The sequence below is a fragment of the Thamnophis elegans genome, chromosome Z, assembly GCF_009769535.1.
Source record: "Thamnophis elegans isolate rThaEle1 chromosome Z, rThaEle1.pri, whole genome shotgun sequence".
Lineage (NCBI taxonomy): Eukaryota > Metazoa > Chordata > Lepidosauria > Squamata > Colubridae > Thamnophis > Thamnophis elegans.
In genome coordinates, this window is record NC_045558.1 from 96,970,266 (window position 1) to 96,990,915 (window position 20,650).

The 20,650-nt window shown below is 36.0% G+C and overlaps 1 protein-coding gene across 11 annotated transcripts in view; it reads left to right on the forward strand.

Annotated features, from left to right (window-relative positions):
* The window catches only part of RARA (retinoic acid receptor alpha), a 211,055-nt gene that overhangs the window by 162,104 nt on the left and 28,301 nt on the right, over positions 1-20,650 (forward strand). The window lies entirely within an intron of this gene.

The following is a 20,650-nucleotide window of genomic DNA, read 5'->3' on the forward strand; positions in this document are numbered from 1 at the left end:
TGGGTTGTATCTCCTATCATCCTTGCCCAAATTGTAATTGTAAATGAGAGGCTTTCTGGCTATATTCTTTCCCTTATAGTAAATCTAAATACTTAGGAAGGCCTCTATTATCTCATATTTTCTTAAGTTACTGGTCTAGTTCAATCTTATAATAATTACTGAGATAATGTATGAAGAAGTACTTTGAACTCTCAAATGTAATTGTGGTCATTAGGTCTTCTATCTTTTAGCTCAGCTATGTTATCACAGTTTTCCCCCTAATGTTTTGTAGTGCCAGATTAAAAAAAAGAAAAGAAACATCATATGTTTACTTACAAATTAACAATGAGGCCCATTAGGAAGTTTTCTTGCACAAGTCCCGCTGAGAAGGAAAATAGCAGCAGAAGAAAGTGCCTATGTGTATTTATTTATTTATCTCCCTTTCTGCCACACTTTATAGCACTTTCCTTTGCCCTTACTTCTTTCTTATGAGGTTATTAGTGTTGTAGGGCAAGGTAGTAAGTTAAATATGAATCTTTAGAGAGGAACAATAGTTATTTTAGTCTTTTGATGAAGGAGCATTATATGTCTTGATATGGATGGTTAGTGTAAAAATGCCTCTGTAGTTTAATTTTGCCCTAGTTAAGGAATGGCACAAAATATGTTTGATAGCCATGCACCATGGGATTAGTTTAAGGCCTGTGCCTGCTTAGTTGTTTATCTCTTGGATCTAAATAACAAGTATTCAGGACAGGAAGAGTTGGAGTAGGACATTCTACTCTATTGATGCAATATGAATAATAAAAATAAACAAGCCAGAGCAACTAATGAATACAAGTAAAGAAGACAAAGAAAGTTAGAATTTCATTGGACTTTTACCAAGAAAAGATAAGTGAAACAAAATAATATCATATTATAACGATAAGATTTATGTAAATTTATGTAAAGAGTTATGTAAATTTAAAAATAATGTGAAAAATCATGTATTTTGTTTGATTCCCTTCTGCCAATATCAATTCTTAATCTGGAAACTGGGAACATTTGGAATTATATGGGAGAGGTTTATAGAAGAATAATTGAAATGCACTTTAAAAAAATATTGTGAATTCATGCATATGCTACCACAATGCTGAGTAATTGCTCCATTAACTGCTGCATTTCTACAGCATGTTCCAGCTTTCCTCTTTGATTTGACATGAGTTCTTTCATAAGGTCCCTGGTATAACAAATGATAGCTTTTTTTTTTTTTACTGAAATGTAAAAATAAAATTTTTTTCAAGGGTTTTTGATCTGATCTAGTCAAACAGTGGCCACACAAAAAGACCTCATACCATTTCATTAAAAGGAAATTAAAAGTGCTATTTGTGAGAAAGCAAATTCTCTCTTTGGGACTTACAGACAGGTTAATAAAGAAATGCAGCTTGTTTGCTTGGTGGATGACTCTCAGTGGAGGAGTTGGAGAAGGCTCTTGGCCAAATTGATGAGATGTAATAATGTTGCTAATGCCCCCCTCCCCCCTTCCCCAGTGTTTGCAGTGAAATAGGTATGATGCCACTCAACCAGATAAGAATCTGTATATTCCATTTTCTGTCTGTGTGTGTGTGTGTGTCTGTGTGTGTGTGTGTCTGTGTGTGTGTGTGTGTGTAGGGAAGGAGATACATTACAAACTAGCAATTATGTATGTGAGGTATGTATGTATGTATGTATGTATGTATGTGTACACATCTATCTATCTATCATCTATCTATCATCTATCTATCTATCTATCTATCTCTATCTATCTATCTATCTATCTATCTATCTATCTATCTATCTATCTATCTATCTATCTATCTATCTATCTATCTACATCATGAGGCAGATCAGAATTTCAAAATTTCAGGGTTCTGAAAACTGTTTACTTTCCTTCCTATAATATATTATATATTTTGAATCCTAAGCAAATATAGATTTTCATTCTCATAATTGTATAAATTGCGGGATGAGGCTTTTTCCTTATGTACCACTTTGATATCTGTTTATACTCATAAGGACATTCTTGTATTAACCTCTGGAGATTCTTGAATACTATTATGAAATATAGACCAGTACCTTTCATAAGACTCTGAGAAACCTCAGTAAGGGGGAAAAATGAATGGTGGATCAGCTTCATTGAAATGTGTTGGTTCATCTGTTTTTGCCCGAAGGTGCTCTGAAGGTATTGAACATGCTTTAGGGCTGTGTATATGAGGCTAGGTCTTCAGGCTTGTTCTTCCTCAACAGATAAATATTTGTTGAAAAGAATTCTAGATCATCACTAGTGTTTTGTCCTCACCTTGAGCTGTTTTTCTATTTGACCCACATCCTGGGATAATAATAATATTCAAAGCTGACTGACTCTCAATGACTCTTAAAGACTATTCTGAGACTAATTTAGACTAGCACGAACTATAAACACTAAATAAAATTCAATTATAAATGTACCTGGCCTATTAACCACAGGTAGCCCTTGACTTATGACGTACTTAGCAATTTCCATTGCTAAGCAAGTTAAGGTTATTGTGTGAGTTGTGCTGGATTTTATGACCTATTTTGCCACAGTTGTTAAGCAAATAAGTTGTTAAGTGAATCTAGCTTCCCCCCATTGACTTTGCTTGTCAGAAGCTGACTGGGAAGGTCACAAATGACAATCACATGTCCTTAGGATGCTATATCTGTCACAAATACATGTTGGTTGCCAAGCACCTAAGTTTTAATCATATAACTATGAAGATACTGTATAAGTTGCAAGTGCAAGAGCTATTCATAAGTCATTTTTAGTCAACATTTTAAACTACAGATGGTACTCATTGTAAATCAAGGATTTCCTGTATAGAAATGCTGACATAACACTAATAACAGTTCAAGGAGGTAAATTTAATAAACAAAATTACTATAGCAAGAAGAGAAGCCCATTCATGGAAAATTATTAGATATTGCAGATAGTTCTATCTAGAAGCCACAGCTGTGGACTTGGAAGTCTTCCTTCCATACGGGCACGTTCAGGGAAATGTATTGCAAAGGATGAGCCCATTGCTCTGTTGAAGCTCCTGGCAGAAAGCTAGTTAGCCCTGAGCCAGGAATGAGGGAAGTTTTAAGACACTGAGCTCAATGGTTTTTCTAGCCTCCCTGGTTTGTGTTATCTGTTTGCTGTTATTTGTAAAAGACTGGGTCTCTGCGCTTTCCAACCAGCACAGGAATGTGAAGCATGCTGGGGCCCTCCTGTGCTGAGATCTTATCATTAGTCAGGAAGCCACATACAGCCCTTGCCTCCCAGCCACACCCTGAAATGCAGCTGCCCTGAATCAGAAAGGAGAGAAGTCAGAGTCTTCATTTTCCCAATCCAAATTACTCTCAACTTTTGAATTTTAAACACTGTCCTTTTAGCTAGATTCTCCAAGGATTCTCCAAGGAAAGGAACTGATGTGGAATAGATAATACGCAGAAATATACAATTCTATAACTCCTACAAATCCCCAGATAGTTCCAGGCATTGTTGCTGAAAAGGATAAAGATGAAACAAGTAATCTAATACATAAAATGGCCACCAAAATGGGATAGGATAGCAGAGCCCAAAATTTAAATCCACATTGATAACTCAAATCCCTTATAAAATAGACATATACAATATTATTTTATGCCATTAATGAATTAAATAGCTCTTAATAAAAATTTAAATCAATTTTATCAATATTGTAAGCGAGCTGAAAATCTTTAGTCAATAAAAGATAGGTCTACTAAACAGATATGTACTGTTTTATAGAATGTCTAGATTTCTCCTGCACTTAAAAATTCTTTTGCAAACATAAAGTATTATTAATAAAAAAATTAATATTGGTCCATGGCTTTGTGGTAATGGAAAAGACTGGAGCCCTACCTTTGGCTTCAGTGATCACATAAAGAATAAACAGAAGTAAATAATTTTAGGAACCCAAGGCCTGCTTTCAGTTGCCAGTGCACCAACTGATTTTAATAATCAAAAAAGCAGTGAGTAATGTTAAGTTCTTTCCTATTTGGTAGTGTTGGCTCTGTCATTGAATAAATTGAGCCATAAAGGGGCAGATCACAGTACAGAGATGCACAAAATGGCCCCATAGTCTCACATAGCCCACAAAATCTTGAGGATGTTCTGAAGAGCCTGCCAAAAATTTGATAAACGGAGCAGGCAAATGTCCCCTTGTTAGGGCAGACAAATGTAACCCTTTTTAGAAGGGTTATTACTTATTTTGATTTAATGTATAATGATTATAAATGTTAATTTATTGTTTAAATTTCTACATGTATAACTAAACAAATGTGCATATTTGAATCCCTTTTCTCTTGACAATAGAAATCTTAGTTTCAGAATGAGATAGTGTTAATCAAGCAGACTGGAATCCCAATATTTTATATAATCTCTTGTTTTATTGAAGCTAAAGATTATATTTTTGGTTTTCTCCCCCTTTTTAGAATGGGTTAATATATACATTTTAGGCATGGGACAGAACTTGATTATTATTTTATTCCATATATCGTTTACTTTATAAGAATTGAGTGCTATTAAATTAAGTACTGGAGCTGAACAAGCTGTTTTATCTTCTCTCTGTCCTTGTTCCAAGACTGTAAGAACTAAGTGCAAACACTACCTGCTAAAATGGGTTGTGCATGAGGGTATCTGTTGATCCAGCTGTGAGATGTAATGTGCAGATGTAATGTCAGGGACAAGGGTCCTGTTTATTCAGTGGCATCTCATGGATCAGAGTTGGAGATTCTGGTGTATGGCAAAAAACATGCAGTCAGCATGAGCCGTTCCTCCTGTGAAGATGCCTGAATGTGTCTGATTGGGTTTCCTGTGCAAAGGGCTTAAGGAAAGCAAAGTTTTGTGGATTTCAGGCAGGCAAATGAAGCTGTTATTCCTTTTAGGAATAAAGGAAGATTCTCTTAGATGCAGCCTTAATATCTGGTTCAAAGCCAAACTTCTGTTTCCACACTTATCTGTTTGAGGGGAAAGGAAACAGAAGGCTAGTAGGTTAAAACATAAAATGTGGAGATTCTCCAAGGCAAGCACATGCATACAATCCCTTGTTTATTTTAAATTAATATATGTCAATAAGTCCCTGCTTTACCCTGAGATGAAATTAACCTTGAATTATTTACGGTGTGTGTGTGTGTGTGTGTGTGTGTGTGTGGTTCTGTTCTTACTTGTTCCTGCTCGGGTTTTTTTCCTTTTTGGGTGTTCCTCTGACAGTGGTTTCTATGAGGCAAGGTACTATTCACTTCCCTTTGTATAGTGAGGGAGAAAATGAGGGCAAAATTATACTGAGAGTTTCTTTCATCAAGATTTCATAAAATCTCTAGTTTGCCCCTTATATTTATTTCATAGTTATAGGATGCTTTGATCAAGACCAAAGGATGGTCCCTAGTTTTCATAATGAAGGTCGGTCTTTCATTCACTTTATTATCTACGTAGAAGAAACAGAAAGATCACCTGATGAAATTATTAGACTTGTTCGTTCTTAATTTTATTTTGTGTAGAGAAAATGAGAGTTCTTGTGTGTGAGAACATTTTGCTATTTTTATTTAAAATAAAAAATGTAGGGTTCCTGCCTTAATATTGTAAAGTATTTAGTGTGATCCTTTTTTTACATAAAACTTCCACTACTTAAAAACCTGTAAAAACAAAGGTGTAGTCCAGCCTTTTTTCAAACTAGTGTCCTCTGTATGTGTTGGGAATTCTGGAAGTTGGGGGTTACTGTCTCTGAAATGGCTTGTATAAAATCTCAGAATAGATTTCTAGTGATTGAAAACACAAAATCCTGTTTGATTCTCTTTAGAGTGGGGATTGGTACCACTCTTAATTAGCATCATAAAAAGCAGAAGTAGCTGGTAACTAAGGATGTTACTGCTAATTTCCTCTATAACCCTTAGGGAAATTAATCAAAACTTTCTATCAATGGAAGCAGACATGGTATTCATCCAGTTCTCTCCAATTCAGGTGAATTAGTAGTGGCGGCTGTGGGAGGCTCTGCCTACCCGCCCTGATGTGATGCGTGAAGGTGGTACACATGCGCAGATGTGGTGCAAGCAAAGTGAGTGTGCGTGCCCTCACATTTGCAAACCGGTAGGGAAGGTAAGTGAATCCCACTGCTGAATGAAAGCAACATAGTTGCTTGCAAGCAACTGATTTAAAATGATATATTGATCATAGGGTGATAGCTAAGTCTCCTGAGCTAACACCATGTCTTGAATTATCCAATTGGTAAATTTCAGATAGGTGCTTAAGGTATATAGTGATTACATTCTTAATAAGCTGTTTGATTTTAAAAAATGTGCCAGGTTAAATTTCTACTGTTTTTTTTTAAAAAAGTTGAAATTTACAGGAATCAAGCAATCTACCACATCTCAATTATCTTTCCCATTTTTCACATGTGGTAAGCTTAATGGTCTCTGAAATAATTGTAGGAGGCCAATTAAGGGCAAAGCTAGGAACCACCATTGACAGGTTAGATTTGCTAGCTGTTATATGGTTTTAAATAGCTCACAAAAATGTTTGATTCATGATTTAGACATAATTGAAATCTCAATCCTGAACTAGATTCTGGAACTGAAGTGGCAACACGTCATTTGAAGCAAAAGAAGTTTTCTCATGTCTGCTTTTATTGGCTTCTCAAGTTAGTCATGGCAGCTTCTCCCCATTGAGCATATTCCTTTTCAACATGTTGCAGTCCCCCATGCCCCCAATAAAAAAATATTCTGAGACTATTTTTCTTTATTTAATGTAGAGGCTCAACATGCATCAACTGACTTTGTTTGGGTTTAAAAACACATTTTATATTAAATGATGGCTTGGAGAATTTAGTGGTAAATTTCTAACTGGGAATGATCTTGGATTTTTATATTCCATGAGATCAATAATATCTCATGTTGATGCTGAGTAGTCATGTAATAGGCGTAACTTCTAAGAATGCCCCTAAATAATTTGTTGTGATGGAAGTAGAGATTTGCATTGTACATGTGTTTTCAAAAAGATGTTAACATCCACAGATGTTAAACAACAACTGTATATTTATCATCCTTTATGCTGACAATGTCCTCATTTTGTATCAAATTCAGGTTAGCTTTTGATTGAGCCTAAACATTCTAGTAGCATATTGCCATGACAAAAATAAGAAATTAATTACTTAAAAATGAAAGTGGCTTTATTTACTAAGTGTTGTGCCAGCTGCCTTTACTAGTACAAAATTAATGACATTCAACTTGAACAGATCAACGTTTTTAACTATCTAGGAATTTATTTTTTAATCTATCACAGCTTGGAAGCAACAAACTCAAGAAACCACAGGGTATACCCCTGAGACTTCCAATTCTGTAAATAGATTTACTAGTCACAACAATAAAAACCTGGTTTCTACAACCATAAATTATTTAGAACTAAGATGCTAAGACTCCCGATATATGAGGACAGATTTTGCATTTTTAAAGATAAAGGCCTTGGAATGTGTGTGTGTGTGCTCAGTCAAAGCCAAATCTACTTATTTGGCTTGAGCTGGACTTCCTCTTTTGAAGCAGCCAGGATAATTTGCTATTTGAAATATTGGCCAGATTGATTTTCTGTGGTAGATCCTCTGTCCAATCATTTCTTGTTGAGAAAGTTACCTGGAAAAATACCTGCCTTGTTACCTGCCTTGGAATTGTCTTACTGCATTCTCTCAGTCCAATCTCTGCTAAAGTTTGTTCCAAGGAAAGCCATGATACAGATCAAACTGAACGCCCCTAGTGGACTTTTATATAGACTGATTGTCATTTTCCTTCTTCTATTCTCTTTGTAATATATAGGAAGGTGTTTATATTGGCAACAGTTAATGCTTTACCTTTGAGTATGTTGAAGGAGTAGATCAATAATATAATCACAGAACCTCTCTCCATGCTTGGATGAAGCTATTGAAACAATTCCCCATGACTTCCTCTACCATTCCTTATATTCTGTACTTGGAACTTTGTTTCCCCCTTATTACTAAATGCAAAGGATAGTTTGAAATTGAGATTGTGCAGTTTTTACTAGGAGACTGGTCTTTTCTGTGAAAATTTTGGTTGCTGAAGATGCTGGGTTTGAACTATGCTCATGGCTGGATAAGCTGATTAGTCTGTCTTATATAGAAGGTTACAACAAACAGGGCTAACTTTTATCCCTGTAACATGGTAATTGAATATTTTATTTATTTTGTACTACATTATTTGTTTCTTTGACAAGGAAGGAAGGAAGGAAGGAAGGAGGGAGGGATAAAGAAAGAAAGAAAAGGGAAAAAGAAAAAAGAGAGTAAGTTTTTGTGCTATGTCCTTTGTTATTCTTTCTTATTTTTTAAAAAATAAGAAAATAATTGTAAATTAGCATTAATTTATACTAGTGTCAAAATCTTATAATGCAAAGTACTTTAAATCTAGTCCTGTTCTTTCTTTTTGCTACATCTCATAAATCCTCTCAGAACATCTGGAAGTATGGGAAGGGAAGATATATATGAATAAATCTAGTCATGTTAGGATGCAGTTAAACAAGCCTCAATAAATGGTGTTGAGATAGGGGAGATATTACTTAAATGGGGCCCCCTGGGAAGAATGTATTTCTGGATACCAGATGCTGTTGGCAAATAACTGATAAAGGAGGGGATGCAATTCATGCCCTGCTTATGCACACCCAGGCATGAGATTTTATGGTTAGAAATAATATACTTGACTAATTCTTAGATATTCAATTTGATTAAACCAGGTTATTCTTGAAGTATTATATTCTATGTTAAGCATTCAGGTTATCTTCCATTCCAGCTGAATCATCTGGTCCAAATTCCAAATTTCATCATGGATGTACATAATGAGGGATAGTTTAGAACTTTCAATCACATCTCTTTGTCATTCTAGTGGATAAAGGGAATGCTCCAGTATCCTTCTATTTGTGAGCAACAATGCCAAATATGCAAAGTACTTTTTATTTTCTTTTTTTATTTTTCTGTTTGAAGGAAGTCCTTCATCTTCAAGCCCTCATCTCCCTCCAGCGACAGGCCACCGTGCATCAAAACCTTGTCAAATCTATACTTTGGTGGTGTTTGCTCTCCACTGAGGAAGTTCTTAAATTATATAAAAGAAGTGATAAATTATTGACACCTCTCTCTCCATCACTTTAATGGATCTCCTTGCTAAAATGGGAGCTGTGATTTATTCAGTGTATAGGCCCAGGGGATGGGGAGGATGTTCAAAAGAAGTGCTGTGTGTGTAGTTTTACTATGCATTGAAAATGGCTTCTGTTCTCCCCAACCTGGGAACACAATCCTCATTACCATTCCGAATGTGCTGAGTACACTCCAAAGGTACTTTCAAAAAAACAGTAGGCAGATCTGTGTATTAGGCTTGTCTAAGACATTCAGGAATGGTATGAAAACTTGGGAGGGGGTATGAATTTGTTTTCTACATACATATAATAATGGTGAATTGCTGACCACTACTGTGGAAATGAGATACTAGAGCAAATTAGTTTTATCCATCAGGTAACTTTCGCAATATAATATTTATGTTTTTCTACTGCAGTTCTTTCAGGAAAATACTTTTGATAAAGTTTCTAAACCAGCTGTAGAGAACCTTTTAGTCTAGGGCTATAATTCCATACAGCTAATCCCATAATGATTTACTCCATGCATCTAATGAAGACAGCTGTAGCACCTGAACATTTGAAATTATGCTTTTCTATGATTATGTATTTTGTAACCTGAAAACTATTATCAGATTAACAGAACTTTTTTCCTGCAATTACTACATGTTGTTTGATGTAGTTTTGTTTGTTAATGTTCCTCAACAGAGCCTCTTTAGAAATTTCAGAACTTCCAGAATTCTTGGTGGGAGTTTCAACTTATATGCATATAATGCAATAATAAATAAATTCCGTTTTAAATAACCATAGCAGTAGCATATTCATTCTCTAAGCTCACAATTATCTTAAAATATTTCTTTATTTTGTTTTTTTTCCCTCTGTCTGAAAAGTTTTGATCTAGATATTACTATGTCATAGCATTGTAAACTTTCTGATCCAGTCTGAATAAGGAACATATTTTATTTGCATCCAAGGAAATTGGTCCACATTATAGTCGCCCCAAAATGTCAGTGAGTTGCATTTTTCATAATCTGGAAAGCATGTTGAGCTTTTGTGGATTTTGTATGAAGTAGGAGATTGCGTCAAGCAACATTGTAGTCCATAAATAAGTCACAGATATATACTGGTCCACCCTTATCCTTACATCATTAAACAATAGTAGCTTAGCAATGCAAATGCACCATAGTCTTTTCAAAGACCATTAAAATGAAACCAGGTGTATGCTTGTCACATTGTGATACCTTTTATAGTCACAACTCATTCTCCCATTGCATTTTACTTGCTGAAACTTTTTCTATTTCCTCAATCATTTCAACCCAACTTACTCTTTATCTATCAAGAGTCAATGTACCATCTGTACCTCAATTTCTTTTATTTCACAGTTTGGAGAATTTGATCCTACCTACTTTCAAATTCAAAGTAAAGGAGGTACTATTAGTTTCTTGAAATCCATTAGTGGGAGTTTTTACAGTAGAATTCAGGCTATGTGTGCTCAGAATTCTACCCCTCAGAAACTCTTCTCATATTCATGAACTAGATAACATTAGAAGCCTAACCTGTTCAAAGGTTCAGGGTATGTTGTTTTGTAAAAGACACAAAATGAGTTATACATAGTATGTAGGAAACCTGCCTAATGCAGAATACTGAAGTCAAGTTACAAATATTTATGTAATGATAGCATCAGTCCTAGGATTTAAGTTTTAATTTTTTTCCTCCTGTCTTTTCATGTCCATGAACTTTTAGCATTTCTTTGAAATTGGAAGGCATTTATATTATTTATATCATGATTCTTTCTGGCCTCAGTGTGATGGTTTCTGCTTCTTTAGTTTCAGTCCTTCACATGCAGTGAGCTAAAATTCTTTGCAGATGTTGATCTCTCTGTAAAGCTTATCATGAAAGGTTTGGTTTCACTTTTATTTTGCCTATTTGTGAACTTCTTATTTTGCCACCATGAATGTCAAATTGATGTCTACTATTCCTATTCATTTCCTATTATGAAAGATGGCATTTTTATCTGCTATGACATTGCTCCTTCAAATGAAGGTGTAATGTACTTGTCTAAAGAGCCACCCATCCTTATTCTTCATAGGAATAAAAATAGTCTTTTCCTTAAATCTCTTCAGTCTTTCCAAATCCATTTCTGCATTCCATTTAAACCAGGTGATTATGTTACCTGCTTTTTATTCAGTTATTTGATGTTAATGGAAAGATTGTCATCACTCTATCATCTTGATGTCCAGTAATTGTTGATTTTCTTTGGGTACCAAACAGCATAATTCCAAAGACAACATCACTTATTTTTATTTTCTATGGTCCATCTAAAGGATTGCTTTTTCAAACATTTGTCCAATCAAACAGTGACAATTATCAAAATTCATTATGAGGTGAAACAATAGTGCACTCTTCAGGTATGCATGTACTCCATGAAAAAGCAGCAGCAACTTCTGTATTGTTCAACTGCAAGTCTTTTCACTGAACTAATTCCAGGCAGTTCTATGGGTTCACATTTTTCTTTCACACTGTCCCAATTCTCAGAAGGATGCAGCAACAGTAGTACACCCCCCCCCCTCCTTTGATCACCTTATTATTAGATAGGTCACTTAGTAATGAAGCTTGTTACTCAGCTATGTACATGAATCACAGGGACCACAATGAAGAGCACTATGAGTGGAATTCTTAGTCATCTCTGAATTTACCCAACCTGCCTCTAGTTGTGTCAGATGACCTTGTTGATCCTTCTTAGTTCTTTGGTGCCAGTCTTTGAAGTTAGGGATTAGGATTTTCCATTATCTTAATTATGAGTAGTTTTCATTGATTAAAATGTAGTTTTCAAGTGCTGACTAAAAATTGCAAAAGTGGTAATATAGCACAGAGAGGTACCAGAGGTTGCTCTTGACTGTTTTATAGTTGCCTCACAATTTCTAACTAATCTAATAATCTGGTAAGTACAAAAATACCCAAGAATAATTTGTTTGACTGATTTGTAAAGAGGCAGAAGAAAAACATATTTTAATGTATTAGCAATTGATTAACATGCCACCCACTTCCTCTTTTTATATTTTTTAGCTCTTTTAGATAGCAGAGCAGAATCATCCAGACCTCAAGGAATCAGTTGGTTCACTTAGCAAAGCTCTGATTGTATTTTGAACTCCAGATGCTCCTATTTTCCTCCATCAGATTTTAGTGTGCTCAAGAATAGCACTTAGTAGCAACCGTAGCATAATTAAGTTGAAACTTCTAAATAAGAGAAAGGCTCCTTCATCTTCTGATAAAACAATTCTAAAAACCAGCAACTTTCAAATACTTATTTCCCAACTAAGAAAAATTTTCTTCCCCGCTTCCTTTTATCCCCTTAACTTTCTAAGTCATTCATTTGTAAACTAGAAGTTAAACAACCCCAGGGAATAATATTAGTTGACTCATTTGGTCAAATAAAGATATGCTCTATGAACACAAAAGTAAAAATTCTTTTTATGGCCTCTTAGTAATCGTTCTGGAGAAGACAGAGTGGGAGGGAGAATAAGTCCCCAAACAATTTTGATCCGGGCTTGGTTATTTCAAAATCAGGGCTTGTTCTCCTAATCCAAGGAAAGTAGTGAAATTGTGGAGTAGGATGAGAAAAGAGATGACTTTGTCTTTAATTCAATTTTTTTAATGCTTTGAAAGTAATGCTGGTATTACTTTCCACCAGTCAGCTGGTCCAGAATCCAGCTTATAATATTGAGTCAGATAACAGTCCATCTAGAGCATGGTTGTCAAACTTGATCAAGTCATGGTATTTTTGCCTTTGCTGAGCTGAGATGGGTGTGGCCTGCATGTGATGCATCCAGCCCGCCTGGCCACCAGTGTAACACCCCTAATCTAGGGGGAGGGGAACACGCACAGTGGCTCAGTGCTTAAAGATGCTGAACTTGTCAACTGGAAACTGTCACGCAATGGAGAGAGCTCCTGTTACTTGTCTCACCTTCTGCCCACCTAGCAGTTCGGAAGCATGCAAATATGAGTAAATAAATAGGTATCACTTTTGTGGGAAGATAACAGTGTTCTATGCAACACTGGTCACATGACAACAGAAGTGTGTTTGGATAATGCTCACCCCCTCAGCTAAAAAACAGATAAAATCAGACATGACTGGACAGAGGAAACCTTTAGCTTTACTAGTAGTCCATCTGTCTTGCTATTTTCATTCTATAGCAGAATCTCTTTTTTAAAGGGATGTAAAAGATACTTTGGGGGAATCATATGAACAAAGAAAATTTGGATGCTTATCTTTGATGGGTATATTCTTCTGTATGCCTTCAGAGATATATAGGTTCTATCCCACTGTCTTTAAACTCATGTGCATGCACATACACATGCCATTACTTTTAATTTTCAGTCCCTTTAAAGACTTTATCAGTTAGCTATGAAGTTATTTTCATTATTAATCAATGCTTTTTTACAGCTGAAAAGTATGAAAACCATCATTCAGTTAGTGCCCTATTCTACGCTACTGAAGATTTTGGAGGAAAAAGAAGGGGCTCATGAAAAAAATCTAACATACATTCCAAATACTACACTCCCCCAATCCAGGTTTTCAGAATATATTGATTGGTCCGCATGTGTTGCTGGCTGAAAAGTTGCTCTAGATTCAATAGAGGTGCACATCTTAATGCATATTCCCAGGGCCATAGTTGTCCACTTCCGTTTAGGTATCTGGTTGCTAGAAAATTGTGAAGCTGCCAATTCACCATTCGTTTATTACATTTAAAAACAAATTGCTTTCCATGGTGGTGAAAAAAGAGTGTGTTGGCTATTTTGCAGTGAGGTTTTTTTCCCCCTCAGTAGCTGTAATTCTGCTTGTGTGTTATAACTATATAGAGGATAGGGTGAGATACCTTATCATGAGGGACAGACATTCTAAACAATAACTATAGTCATCACCAGGACAGGAAGCTGAATGTTCCCTATACTGGGATGTGGGAGAAGTTTTGCAGCAATAAAAAAAAAAATCCCACCACTCCCATTATTCTAGACAAAATGGAAAGAAAAGAAACTTGTAGCAGTCTCAATCCATGCAACAATTATTCAAACAAAACACAGGATGCAACCCGATTCTTTGCAGCCATCACTCCCTTCTCAAAAAGAAAGGTGGGGCGTGGGGAAGTTAGCACCCTATCTATTTCTATCTTTTTGTTTTATTCGTAAAGATGGAACAGCTGCAAGGCTCTGCACTCTCGAAACAGATGAAAGCAATTCCAGTTGTATTTAAAATGAAGTCCGTAAGACTAATTGTTGCCAAATTTAAAAAAAAACCACCCAACTGGTGCTATGAAATGGAACCTATAAAGCCATTAAGTCATCTTTCCCTTTTAAAGACCTGTAAATAATGCTACTTCACCTGCAGCTCACAACTTAGAAGACTAAGTCAACCAAAAGTTCCTGACTTTGAAAAAAACAGGGACTTTGCTCATAAACTCTGATCTCTTTGCTGATAATGGGAAAATTCAACCTTTTTAATGATTTAGACTACATAACTGAGCTACAAATAAATATGTTCAGCAGGAAAACACAGACAACATAGTAGAAACACAAATCTGGAAATGTGGAAGTGTTCCAATTCTGTCTAATACAGATAGTCCTTCACTTATTGCCACAATTGGACCAGAATTTCCATTGTTAAGCAAGGAGTTGTGCCCGATTTTACAGCCTCTTTTGCTGCAGTTAAAATGGAGTCATTATATGAATCTGACTTCCCCCCATTGACTTTCCTTTTCAGGAAGCTGGCTAGGAAGGTTGCAAATGGTAATCACTAGATCCAGGGACACCGCAACCATCGTAAATACAGCCGGTTGCAGAGTACCTGAATCTCAGTCAAATGACCATGGGGATGCTGCAATGGTTGTAAGTGTAAAGAGCAGTTGTAAGTTGCTCTTTTTCCTTGCCATTGTAACTTTGAATGGTCGGTAAATGAATGATTGTAAATGAAGAACTACCTGCACGCATCTCTCCTCAAACAACCTGCTCTTTTAAGAGATTGAATCTTTAAGGAGAGATGTGTGGCTTGAATTCTACTATCCTTCTGACCCCAGGAAACCTGGGCAAGATACACATTAAGAACAGTGAGCAAATAATGATCTATTATCAACAGCCTCCAGTGATCTTAATAATAGGGTTGTTTCCTGACCACTAATAGCATCCTCCTAGAAGGTAAAAGCATGATTTGCTGTTCCATTCTACTGGGATGTTTTTGCTTGCCATTTGCAATGAGACAACTATGGCTGATCCAATGGTGGGCTCCGGGTGGTATGCCCCAGTACGGATGTACCAATGACAGCTGGGAGCAGTGGCCACTGTATCAGAACAATGTTTTGGAGGGCCCACCCACCCACCCGCGTTCCTTACCTGATTTAAGCCAACTGGGCCATTTGCGCATGTGTGTGCAGTGTATGGCGCCTGTGCAACCTCCACCGAGCAGCTGGAGCGTCACAGGGTAGTGGGTGTGCAGCATGCATGGCCGAGGTGGATGCCCAGCTCCGTCGCACCGTACTGGTTGCAGTAGGATCCGGAACCCATCACTGGGCTGATCTCATAAAACCTAAGCAGTACTGGACTTGAATAGTAGACAACTAAGAAATCCCAAGTCTGTAGGCTAGACTTTTTTTTTACAAAAAACAACCACCTCTGAAGATGGCAATGGCAAAACAATTTTTCCTATTGTCAAATAATATTACATAAATTTATTGATATAGCCTTGCTTAATACAAAGTTTTGTGGGGGGGGGGGTTTACCCCTAGGAAGTAATTTCAGTACAAGTTAGAAGTAGTTGTCAACTTTTAAATTTATCTCGGTGCTAAAATCCCATGCAGTCTCTGATCTCTTACTATGTTCCTGCTCAAGAGAAGCTTGGCAGACAATCTTAGTAAGAGTGATTAGGGCCACTTCACATTCTCTACTTCTCCCAGTCTCCAAACAACTTAACAAATTTGCGTTTTTATTTAGTTTCTTAAATACAAGTTTGTTTTATATAAAAAAGAACACTATATTAATTTTATTATTACCTTCAAGAAGTTTTTGAAGTAGGATAAAATAGGTATGTTATGCTGAGCAGTAAACATTGATACAATGTTATCCACTGAGCACAGTGAATTTGGATTTAGTACTAATCCAGTGCAGTCTAGCCTAGTGTACGTATTTTTGCTAGTTTTAGAACTGTGCCTAGTTGTGGCTTTGGCTCACCTGTGATTCATTACATATATTTTATATTTTGGGTGTGTCCTTTTGATGTGTTTTAGTCACCTTTGTGGTGATATATTTTATGAGCTTATACTTAAGTGTGTATTTGAATGATCTTGTTATGAATCTACTGGGGAAGTCAAATTCTGGATATGCTCATAATTTAAGTTGTTTATTGCTTTCTTTTTTGGCTGTACATATCTTTGCAATCTGAAATACTTATTAAAAGCCTTCATTCAACTCAGACCATAATAAATCTTCATGTTATTTAGATTTGATTTTTATCTCTGAAAAAGTAGTCCAATTGTCCTTAAGCAAATTGCTTGGATATTTACTTTTAGGGTTTTTGGCAACTTGCTTTTAATCTCTGTTCTCTCTCATGTTCTACTGAAATGTGTGCTGTTTATTTATATTTTATAATTAAGGCAGTGATCGAAAACAAGAGAATATTCAAAATTTAATTTAAAAGCATTTTTTTTTTAAATAATATTATTCTTCCAAACTCAGTATAATAATGTTGCCATCCATTGGCTACAAATATTAGTCGTTGTCGTGCCCCTGAAAGAATGTGCTTGTTTTGCTCACAAGAGATTTTTAGCTGCTTTGTTTGAAAGAAGCTGAATAGGGAAAAGAGTAGTTTTTAATTTACTACTTCCAGATAATAATGGATAATAATCTAATCTCATATAAAGCAGATTCTTGCAAAGGTAATAAACAAAAAGCTGGTGATAAATTTTCAGAGCAAATGTCTTTTAGGGAGATATTGACATTTAATATGTGATAAATGTACTGCACTCTATTCTGTTCCCCATTGATACATTCTTCATGGATGGAGAAATTCCCAAGAGGCACAGTAGGATTCTATTTTCTCCTTCCTTACTTGTGGAAAATCTCCACACAAGATCATTTCTAGGAAGGTGAAGCTGATCTTTTCCCACTTCCCATTTCATCCTGTCCACCCTTCTCTGTCAAGGGCTTGGCCTTCGATGTGGGAGGCCTGTACAAGCCTCTCTTTCCTACAGTGATCAAATGCAAACGGTGCATATGTACTGTCCACTGAGGTATTGATCAGTCACTAGGCTCTCTTATGCCCCATCAGATCCTCCCAGGCACACGTCCTATGCTCACAGTAAACTTTTACACTCAGACACTGATGCAATCCAACTCAATATAAAATTTTCCATAGATCTTCAAAGAGATTTCTCTAAGAATGTTTTAAACCTAATTTTCCTTAGTTACCCATACATAAATTATGTGCAGAGAATTAAATCATAGTTTATATCTTAATGTTCTTTGTTTTGAAGGTTCCAACACTGCATATGTAGGAGATAAGCTGGGCGTTCCTCAGGCATTTCTGGATGAGGGAGATAATTCACCTAGTTTGAATTCACCCTATCAACTCTCTGCTAGAATCCCTTCTTTTTCCCCCTTTGTCATGCAGTGACTATCAGTCGCACCAGCCGCCTGCTTTGGTGTACCTCCTAGTCCGCACTTTTTGTCAACTGCTGTTTTTAATACCTCTCCTACTATTGGTTTCCAAGTAGCTTTGGAAATGAACTCCATCTTCCTCAGTGAATTTGTCAGGAAGTGTTATTCCTTCACTTTATTGGTACAGGGTACAGATAGAAAAATGTTTTCATCTTACTCACAATACTGCGACAACCTAATAATATCATCTGTTAGGCATCTTGGTCAAGATAATCAGAGTGAACTTTACCACAGAATATATTATTAATCTATAAAATCTACTAGCCTAAGATAATGTCTTATTCTATATGTATAGCTCCTATGCTTTGTGTCTCAGTTAACAGAACAGGTGCTCCTGGGAAAATTCTTCATCCTGCATTTTATAATTGACAAAACTGTGCCACTTTTCTGCATAGTACTGAAAAGCAGAGTTAAGGCATAAAACATTAGATACTTAAGGAATCTTCTAGGTGGCTCTGTTTTCTGGAACACCAAAGTTGATAATGCATACATTTACTACACAAGGTTTTCCATTTCTAATTTTCCAGTGCTTTCCAGTGTCCTTTATTAAACAAAATTTGTGAGATGGAAAAGTGGACTATTAATTCTATAATGTCATTTGCAGTAACTGTTGTCCATCTGAAAGACTCTCAGATGTTCTCTCATTTGACTTTTGGTTTAACTGGATTATCAAAAGGCACTGCTGACATTTTCCTCCCAAATGGAAATCAATCTTGTCCACACTCCTTTTTGGTTATTTTCTTAAGAATTTTCTTTTAGCAGAATGACTGAACTTTTCTGAAATCTGCCCGCCCCCTTCCATTCCCCATCCCATTTATTGAAATTAAAGGGACAAGGTGTGGAGAATAAGCTCAAATGTTATCAATAATAAAACAGCTTTAAGAAGTTCAAAAGAGTTTTGGATTGTGTTTTTAAACTGCTTTTTATAGAGTGTTCTCCAAATTTATCAAGTGATATGAGACAATGCTAAACCTGCCTTATGTTCTAGAAGTAAAGCTTGGTTTTTAGGTGTAAGTCTGTGGAATCGGTCTTCAAAGATAAGGGAAGACCATGCCTATGTGGTCTGGAGTCCTCTTTTTATTTATTCATATCCACTACTTTAAGTAACTTCATAGGATTAGTGGCACATGCTGCTGAATGGATGTGGCTAAAGAGAGAAGATGGACTGACAATCCAAGATGAGTGCACTTTGCACAAGTTTGTTCCACAAGGGCTGAAGAATTCACACTTTAAAATGTGATTCTACAGATATACATTGGAAACATTTCCTATTTTACAATGAAAATAGAGGAACATGAAAACTTTCCTTGGAATAATTTTCCCCTCCTCAAATTCTGTGACTTTAAAGGGATGAGTGTGAGAATAGAATGGGAAGCATGATGCTCCTGTCTCCTCCTCTGCAAAATCCAGAAACATGGACTTCTCTTCTTCCCCCACCTGCAGTTTTTGTCAAAGAAAGCAAACTCTGTTTTCTGCTTTTGGGTAGGAGGTGGGCATCGACCCAGTAAGGGCATGTCAGGGAACAGTTAATTTGCTCCTCTGTGGGCATAATTGGGTAACCCAACAATCATTTTCTTGGCCAGGGGAACAGTCATTCGTTGTTCCAGCTACTAGCTTTGCCTTTTGTCTTTGTCTACAACAGCGGGGGTGCTGGAAACAATCCATTCTGAATTATACATTTCCTTTTCTAGCGCTAGGCCTATGTGTAAGGTGCTGAATAGCTTTTTCTTTTTGGCAACTACCCTATTTTGAAGAATTAAGATACCAAGTTAGGTAGATTGGGTAGTTACCATTCCTTAAAATCTGAGGCAAAACACATTGAAAGATTTTTTTTTTTTTTAAAGGACTGATTTTACTTGGAAATATTGACTCCAGAAAATGGTAATAAATTAGAACTTTATTGTTGATGTTGGAACTTTTGCAAGATTGCTTTTGGTATGATACTAAGATTGATAAGCTCAGGGGGAAAGAAAATTTCAGGAAATGCTTATTTTTCCCCAAGTTGATTGGTGGAGCTAGAACTAACCTTTGGAACAGTGGTTTTTCAAGTATGGTCTCTGGACCCCTAGTGATCCCTGATCTTCTAAATCATTTGGTAGCTTATATTGAAAAATAATACTATATTAAAATCCCATCAAACAATTGCAACAAATGGTAGTGTCAATGAATGCATCCATTTTAATTTTTATTATAGTATAAATATCAATAAGTATAACCCAGATAAACAAAAGCTCTTTTGGAGTCCTCCGTTATGTTTAAAATTGGGTAGGGATCCTGAGAGAAAAAGCTTTAATAAACAATGCTTCAGAACATATTATGTTAATAGGAAGCATAGTTTGCACTGGCTGCCTCCAAGTTCATGTCCTCTAAATCAGCTGAAGAAGCTTGTAATTGAGAAATAAATGTACACTATGCATTGTTTTATGTTTAATTTAGTGACATCAAGTTTATAAAATTTTGATGTGTGTGGCAAAATTGCAAATATTAGAAAGAAACAAGAAATGGCAGACATTAAAAAGGAAATGAGGTATGGCATTTGTTGTCTGTGTACATGCAAGAGACTATCTCGAGATCTAGAACATTTAAGAGAGAGAGAGAAAGAGAAGCAGACAAGTAGAGGAAGGTATAAATCCACAAATTTGTTTTTTTTTTCTTCAGCTATAGTGAAGTGAGACACATGTGACTTACTTAAAATACGTTGAATTATATACACTCAATGTCTTGACCATTGACCATAAATGCCTCAGAATGCATTGATTATGTTCTATATCTCATTAAACTTCAGGACAGTGATGAAAAGTCTGTGACGCTCGAATAATTTTATTTTACACAGAT